Genomic DNA, 8,171 nt, shown 5'->3' on the forward strand with positions numbered 1-8,171 from the left:
GAGTCTGAAGAAGGTTCCTTGAGGAGCAGTCTGACCGATGCGTGTTTCCAGGTATCAGGGAAGGTGGCTGTGGCGATGAAAGTGTTGATGATGGCGGTGAGCTGGCAGCTGATCTCGTCTCTTCTGAAGTTTAAAAGTTGGCGAGGGAATGGGTTGGTAAGTGCTCCAGAGTGCTCCAGAGTGAATGAAGTTCATCAGAGTATTTGTGTTTGGTGAACTGAGCTGTTCCATTGTGGTGAATGGATGGTTGGTGGCAGTAGTCAATGGGATGTTGAGGAGGTTGGTGGGTTGGGTAATGAAGTTTCTGTAGAAGGTTGCTATCGTGTGTAAGTGGTCGGCAAGGGCAGGTGAACTCTGGTGATGGTAAAGAGTTCTTTGGCTTGGTTAGTGCTGGTCTTCATCTGGTGTGTCAGGGCCTCCTTTTTCATGGCTTTGAGCTTGCGGTGGAAGATGTTGAGGGCCAACTTGAAGGTGGCTCAGTCAGTGTTGTTCATGCTTGTTCAGCACTTTTTGTACAGTTGTTTACATCTGCGTTTTGATGTGCTAAGCTCCAGGTTGTTCCCACTGGGTCCTTTAGTGGATCTGTGATTTCTGGCCAGTTTGGTGGAAGCGACTTGGTCAGCTGTGCTTGTGATCCAGGCGTTGAAGTTCCCTACTCATTGGTTCAGGTTTGTGGTGACAATGGGCTGGGCGATGCTGTAAGCGTCCATCCATTGGTGCTGAGTGACCTTGCTCCCAATGTGGCAGTTGAGGGTGGGCAGGGAGGTCTGGTGATGGTGAAGTGTACGATGGAGTGGTCCGACTAGGTGAGTTATGTGGTGTGGCTGTACCTAATTCTGTTGCTGTGTGTGAAGGTGGGGTCCAGCATGTGTCCTACATTGTCTGTGGGGTGTCTGATCAACTGATTGAGGCCGATGTTATCCAATCGTTCCAGGAGGTTGGTGGAATTGGTGTCGGTGGGGTCATCCAGGTGAAAGTTGAGGTCTTCTAGGAATACGAATTGCTCAAATTAGATGGTGAGCGGGGTACACCACCCACATACAGGATGAAAATGTATTGCTCCAGGTAACACTATTCAGCTCTAGCTGGACTATGATTTTAAAACACTGCAATGACATATGGCCTTTGTCATTTAGGGAAAACACATTTTATATATTAGGTACATCAAGCCTAATGTGTACCTTGCAAGCACACAAATCTGGGTGTTTAATATATGAAAATGTGTCATGCTATAAATTGGAAAAAGGATGCACTCGCAGTAAAGAATTTCCCAAAAGGGCATTGTTACTGTGTAGTGAAAGCTTAATTTCCCTTGAACATGCATAGCTACGAATCAAATAATTATTTTATTTATTTTCCTTTATAGAACAAATAACTTTAAAAAGTGTATTTTGTGCTTCCTGACAGAAAACAGGATTAAAAGCAGTTTACCTCTCAGCCATACTCTAGACTCACAAATGCAAATTCAGCCTCTAGAGTCTAGAGGCTGAATTTGCATTTGTGACTGATTGTTAATGACTGTTTTATCAGAAGATAATGTCTTTGCCTTTGGGTCTAGCAAGGCCGAGGTGTTTTCAACAGTTGCTTACTGTACAGGAGTTAGCAACCTGGGAGGTTGACAGGAATAGATGGCTGAACAATGGAGAGCCTTCATACTTTCACTTTTGATTTGTAGAGGCCAAGTGCTGCTGATAAGAAACTTCTCCTATTCTTTACTAGGCACATCCTAGATACTCTCTCTGCAAACCCAGTGTGAAGATTAAGAAGAGAGAAGGTCCAGAAAACAAAGTAGGACAACCTTAAAGACTTTTGGGGAATCCTGAGACAGAAAGGAAATACTGACTGCAAGTTCCAAGAGCATTGGCACATTGGAAAAATACAATGCTTATGCTTTCCTGGAAGTGGTGTTGAACTGACTTGGGAAACTAGGTGTAATGACTAGTCTACTACCCTCGGTGCACACCTGTTTTGTGGTAGGTTCACCACATGAGGTGGTTATTAGGCAGCCGATACTTAAGGTCAATGTTAGAGTACAGAAGCTGCCTGCATCCCTGTACTTTTGTTATTTTATCCCCATTTGGATATAGTTAGGCTAGGCAGGATTGCTACCTTGTTGTCTTAGTACTTAGCTCTTAAGCCCCAGTTCCTTGTTACTCATATATTTGTTTTTGTGTCCAGTCTCAGCCTCATGCTCCTGCATGTCCAGAATTTCTGAAGAAGACGAGTTCCGCTAGTGGACTCTCTCTCTCGCTTCTCTCTTTCTTTTCACCTCTGACTGTCTGCTTGTTCTACGAATCTTGGTACTGTTCGACAGAAAGGGAGCGGGATGAGTGGAATTCTTGTTGAAAACACAGTCTGTCAATGACAGAGGGGAATCCACATCATCTAAACATGGTAATTGCTATGGGCAGTCCCTCCTAGTAGACATAGTGGCAGCCATTTTGGGTTTAAGGCTTCTGGGAATATTAGCAGTGAAACGAGAGGAAGTCTTGAAAAAAGAAGGTAGGCGTAGGAGGGGAAGTAGATAAGATTGGGTGAGAAAATACTCTACTCACTGGTAGATGCACACAGAATAAATGAAACACACAAAAGCTGATGGGCAGAATGCTAGCAGTTTGTTCAACCACTGGCAATTGCTTGGCGTAGTGTCCTAACCCATTGTTCTTCTGCTCACCGTGCCACCTCAGTTTGTACCCAGCCATATGCAAATCAGTCTTAACCCTGCTCCTCAAGGAAACACTCCAGTTTGAACCACTAGGCCAGGTCCTCCCTGAACTGGAACTGGGCGCTCACTCTGACATTGGAACTAAGCTATACCAGGCTTGAAGAGCCCTTAACTATAGTGAAACCAAAGTCATTGGTTACTTATGTTCCAGTTTAGGGAGGACCTTGTCTGGTGGCTCAGGCTGAACTGTTCCCATGAGGAGCAGGATCAAGGTTAATTTGCATATAGTTGGGTTCAAACTAAGGTGGCATGTTACGCAAAAGAACAATGGGGTGGGATGCTGCCCGATCAATTGCAAGTGGTTAGACAAATTGCGAACATTCCTCCAATCACCTACTGTGTGTTTGAAGTGCACAGGATAAGTCTGGCACCTCCTCATCACATCTGGAGAATATTACAGGCCCGGATTTGCTACACTTGAAGAAGAAAGCCCTGCTGGAAGAAAGAAGACTCAAAAGACTCAAGAACGCCTGCTGGCACCAAGGGACAGTACTTCTGTCTAAAGGCCAGGTGGCTAATCTCCTGTTTACCTGCTCTAGGGAGACAAAAGGCAGAAAGACATCTGACTCCAAAAAGGCCAGGCGGACAAGTAAAGACTGGATCCTGCAAGAGCCATGGCTGAAGAGTAAACTGGTGCCTGGAAGCCTCTCTTGTGGGTAATAGGGGTGACCAAGAAGACCTTTCAATTTCTACCATATCTCTCCTAAATGTCATCCTGTACTTCTCTGTCACTCTCTTCTCTCTCTTAATTTTGATCTTTCCCTCCCTCTCTTTCTTTCTCTAACTCTGCCTTACTCCTCTCTGTCCTCTCTCACCTCCTCCAAATCTTCAGAAATCATTTTATCAAGGTGTGAGAAAACTGGAGTGGAATCTCATGCTCTTCTTTTGAGCATAGCTTCTGTGTAATCATCTTTCCTTGATCAAGACTATTCTATTAGGTCAATCAGTGGCCTGGAGGAATATCAACTGAACAAAAGACTCTGGCCCGGGGCATGACCATAACATAAGACCCTTATAAATGGGATCAGCTGCCTGAATCCTATCCAGCTCTGAGCATAAGCCCGGTAACAGGCCGGATTGGAGGAGGCTTGTCAGGCCTGATAAACGTATGTAGTCAACATTATGAAACACTTGAGTAAAGGTGTATCCTTTGCATGCAGGCAACGATGTCACCTACTGACAAATGCACTTAGTTATTGGTTTCCTTAAAAGATCTGTTTTTCATAATATAATGTGATTTTAGTGCAATTGCTTCTTTTTTTTAATATTGTGAGTGGGAAATCAGGATCGGGTGTAGGAAAGTCTCCAATCACTGGCCAGTGCACAGTATAAGACTAGACCCTAACCACCAGCTTCTCAGAACATTACTCAACATGGGAAGAAAACATCTGGAAAGAAGAAGACTTTGACTAAGAACTGTAACAAAAAATATACAAGGACCCCTGACTCCTGTTGGCAACCAAGGGCCCCCAAGGGTCAAGTGTTGGCCTCCTGTTTGCTTGCTGCAGGGACACAATAAGCAAACGTACCCCTGACTCCAACAAGAGCCACCTGTTCACTAAGGGCTGGGGCTACTAGGAACCCACTATCCAGAGATACCTGGTTCTAGATCCCTCTCCCGAGTAGCTGGTGCTGTTGTAATAAACAGAAGATGCTTCCCTGGTAGTTGGAGAAATGTAGGACCTAGTAATTTTTTCCACTTCTAGAGGTCTCTGAAGAGTACTGAAGATTACCCACCATGGATACACCTTAGGAAGGAAAATAAATATGTTAGTGCATCTATGACACAAGAGTTTTAGACAAAGAGTGCTATTCCCAGTGTGAACTGAAAACGGTTCCCACTATGACATCAAGCTGGGAAATGGGTTTCATTGAGTCACAAAATGATGACATCTGGCCGAGAAAGGGGTGAATGTTCTTTAAAAGTGGAGCAGCTTCTTGGCAAGTGTAACACTTTTAAACATGGCATCTGTGAGGCCGCACACTAAGATAATACATGCAAAACCTAGTGTTATGCTTTCACTTTGTTGAGTCACTACAGGTTCATCAAGGGCACTGGCTGTATAAAAGAGTACAATTCCTTTTCGTCAGTGCCTGAAAAACTCTTGTGACTGAGCTTTCTCGTTCGCAGCACCATAACAGTTGGACCGGAAGGCCTACTAGTGGCCCTTATGGGGATATTTAGAGGTTGGCAGTAATAAGGCATCCACCAGAAATCAGAAGATTCCCTTTCTGTCCCCTATCATTTCCAACACGTTTCTTTAACCGCTTGCGCGCTACCGCGAATTCCCACCGTGCGCTGAAATTTCAAAAATGGCTTGATCATGACAAAGCCAGCGCGTCATCCGCGCAGCGCAGGTAACGCTGATGACGAGCTGGCTTTGTCATTAGCGCGGAAGGGGTTAAAGATGCGGTATTGCTTTTTTCTAATGCCAAACAGATGCCATGTTTAAAGTTCTCACACAGCAAACCTTTTTTTTTTAAAGAGGGAGTTTTGTGCAGTCCAAAAAAACAAATTGTCCCAACGTGCAGGGAATTTGTACCCTGCACTTGGGGGCCATTCGACATCTTCCCTGCACATGTCCATAACAGGACAATTGAGGGCCATCCTCTTCCAAGAGCTGTATGGTAAATCATATCAAATTGCATGTTTCAACTACAATGTTCACTTACCGAGATACGTACATAGAGGTAAGTGTTGATAGTGCTTCTTGGCACTGCTGCAACTGAGGACGCCCATGGAATTACACAATTTACTTCTTAAATGATGTACTGTTTTTCTATGTTACAATTTAGTTTCCTGTTGTTTCTGGGTGTGCAAGAAACCATCAGCTGCATCACAACCACAGAGAATGTAAACCCTTACATGGAGTACCTGCACTTCAAACTGTTAATTTAAATATCCTTCACCTTGAATAGAACCCTGGTCTGCCGCCTGACTGGACTACTAGCTAGTTTCACCAACAATATTGTAGACTTTCTCACTCCTCTCACCATTGATCCAAGAGTGTACCTCAAATTCCACCTCCAGAACCCGAATGAACACAGCTACATTTCACTCCTCTAAAACCTTGGAAACCTCAGACTAACTCAACCCATCACCGGACAAACAAACTCCTTTGGACGCACCCTCGATCCCAACTTTGCCACCATCAACAACATCAAAATCACTGCAACATTGTGTCTCACCCACACAAACCACACAATTTTCCACTTCAAAATCAACTTCCTGGGCCAAATGAAGCCCGCCAAGACCAGCCAGGATAGCCCAGCCAGAGGCACCTGGTGCAGCATCACAGAATCAAACTGATCCCACACCCTGAGCATAAATCAGCCCTACCCCATCAGTAACCTAAACTGCAAAGTCAAAAATATTGATAAATGGATCACAGAATACACTTACTCCCTGGCACCCCCAAATACAACTACCAAAAGAGAACCCAGAAACTGCTGAATTGGTACTTCCATGAACTCTGATGAACTAAACACACTGCAAAAAAACAAGGAGAGAAGATAGAGAATGAATCACAAAGAAACAGGCAAAGATCCTACAAAGCAGCACTGAGACACAACCACCAGAAGAGCTGAGAAACCAAAAAGAAGGCCCTAACAGAGCTCACAGAAACCAGCACCAATAGCTGCAAAGAGGTCCTCACAATCATCATAGACTTCACCCCATCAGCCTCCACCACAAACAACATCACCCGTTGGTTGTAAGATGTATGCAACAACCTATCTTCTTCAGAAACAATATCAAAATCATCCACAACAATTGCGATCCTGAACCAGACCCCACCACCCTCGCCTCCTATCTACCCACTGAAGAATGTGGAAATATCCTGACCACATGGAAAACAGTCAGCACAGAAGAGACAGCCAACTTCAAGGGAATCATCCACTGCAGGGCACCGACAAACTCCTGACCCGAACACTTCTGCAACCTGGGCACTTCCCTAATCTGCGAAGTACTCACCCCATCCTAAACATGTCCATCATCACTGCAATGTTCCCAGAGACCTGGAAACATGTAGCGGTAAACACACTATTAAGGAAGCTTTCAGCAGACGCCGTGCAGCTAACAAACTACCCTCTGATCTCCCTTCATCCCTACCCAGACAAAGTAATGAAGAAAATCATCAACAAGCAACTTGCCCACCACCTCATCATACACCATCTGACAAACACTACTCAATCAGGCTTCAGACCCAGCCCCACACCAAAACTGCCCTCATCACACCAACCAATGCTATCAGGATGATCCTCGACTGAGGAGGAAGAGTGGCCCTGATTCTGCTCGACCTCTGAGCAACCTTCAACATCGTCTTCCACTCCATCCTGGTCAGAAGACTACACAAAGCTGGCATCTAAGGACATGCCCTCATCTGGATTGGCTCCTTCCTTAAAGGAAGAATATAAAGAGTCAGCACGCCACCCTAAACATTAGAACCTTGTTTAATATTAACATGACCACATTGGCAGACCTCGTCGGATCACACAGCATCAACATTCTTTCCTACATAGAGGACACTCATATGATACTCTCCCTGACAGATAAGACTCCTGCTGAAAAAAACAAAACCACCACCCACTCACAAATATTGAACACAAATTGCTTAGCAAACGTTCTAGGTAAAAACAAATCGCTAGTCTTTGGGTCAAAGTCAAGCAACATTATATGGTACAGGGGTAAAGCCTAAACTGAGACGTTATCAGCATATAAATACCTTGGTGTTAAATTTTATAAACATTTAAAATGGTGAGACCACCAAAATGAATGTAAAGTTTGTACACTGACAACAATTGTAGGAGTACGTAAATTTAACAATGAGTGTGGTGGCCATATAACTTCCGCCTAATGAAGAAATATCAGTCTAAAGTCTTTCCACGCGTATCTAAACACCTTCAATGCTAACATTTGTTGTATCCCATTATTCGTGACAAGTTCACCTTGTCATTAGCACTGAACAGGTTAGAAAATGGCCAAAGGGCTTTCAGTTTGAAAAGGTAGGAGAGCAACAATTTTGGGTAAATGTGAGCTGTTACTGGGTTCAAAGGTAGGAAGGTCGTGATTTACATATTGATTAAATGCAGAAAGGGAATATCAGATACTGTGCCTGACCAATGGCGGGGTCAAGCCATGGATTAATTATTTGTGCATGTTTTCAGAAGTGGTATGGGTATTTTGAAGAGATTAAAAGAAGAGAGGGGTGCATTCAGTGTTGAAAGAAATAGGGTCTCAGGGCCTGATAGAGGGAGGAGAATAATCAGACTGTAGAATAATCAGCATGGTTTTGAGAGTTAGGGAAATTTGAAATAATCTGCTTGTCCTTTTTTGATCTCGTCTACAGATTTACCAATCTGCAAACAGACCTATCATTTGCAATAGAAAACATGTACTCATGTGCCGACTTATTAACATTTAGTACACTGGATGGGCCTCTTCATT

The sequence above is a fragment of the Lissotriton helveticus genome, chromosome 8, assembly GCF_964261635.1.
Source record: "Lissotriton helveticus chromosome 8, aLisHel1.1, whole genome shotgun sequence".
Lineage (NCBI taxonomy): Eukaryota > Metazoa > Chordata > Amphibia > Caudata > Salamandridae > Lissotriton > Lissotriton helveticus.